Here is a 652-nt window from a genome sequence, read left to right on the forward strand (position 1 = left end):
GGCAGTATATGTGAAAGCCCCATACAGGTCCACCGAGCTGGAAAAATGTGCTCCATGGCTTTTGCCAGCAGGTAGCAAGAGCTGAGCTGTGCCAGAAGAACCTGCTAGCGGCAACCGCACAGCCAGTGGATGTGATGCTGCTTTTCCATCTGCTCCCACGCTCCTGACCGGCCCTGCCCACCGTATTCCCGCAAGACGACCTTGGCCAGTGGGTGCGGGTGCTGCCAGGGGGATGGAGCAGGGGCTGGGGCTGGCACTGGCACAGGGGCAAGTACAGAGACAGGGGCAGGTCCAGGGGCAGGGGTAGGTGGAAGGACAGGCACAGGCGCAGGCACAAGGACAGGTAGAGGGGCAGGCATCAGTGCAGGGAGAGGGGCAGGCACAAGCACAGGTAGAGGGGCAGAGGCAAGGACAGGTAGAGGGGCAGGCACAAAGGCAGATACAGGGGCAGGCACAAGCACTGGTACATTTGCAGGGGCAGGCACAAGCACAGGGGCAGGTACAGGGGCAGGTAGAGGGCAGGCACAAGCACAGATACAGGGCAGGCACAGGTACAGGCAGAGGGGCAGGCACGAGCACAGGTACGGGGCAGGGGCAGGTACAGGCAGAGAGGCAGGCACAAGCACAGGGACAGGGACAGGGGCAGGGGCAG

Source organism: Nothoprocta perdicaria, unplaced genomic scaffold (assembly GCF_003342845.1).
Source record: "Nothoprocta perdicaria isolate Ctin4 unplaced genomic scaffold, notPer1 scaffold_129, whole genome shotgun sequence".
In the NCBI taxonomy this organism is placed as follows: Eukaryota; Metazoa; Chordata; class Aves; order Tinamiformes; family Tinamidae; genus Nothoprocta; species Nothoprocta perdicaria.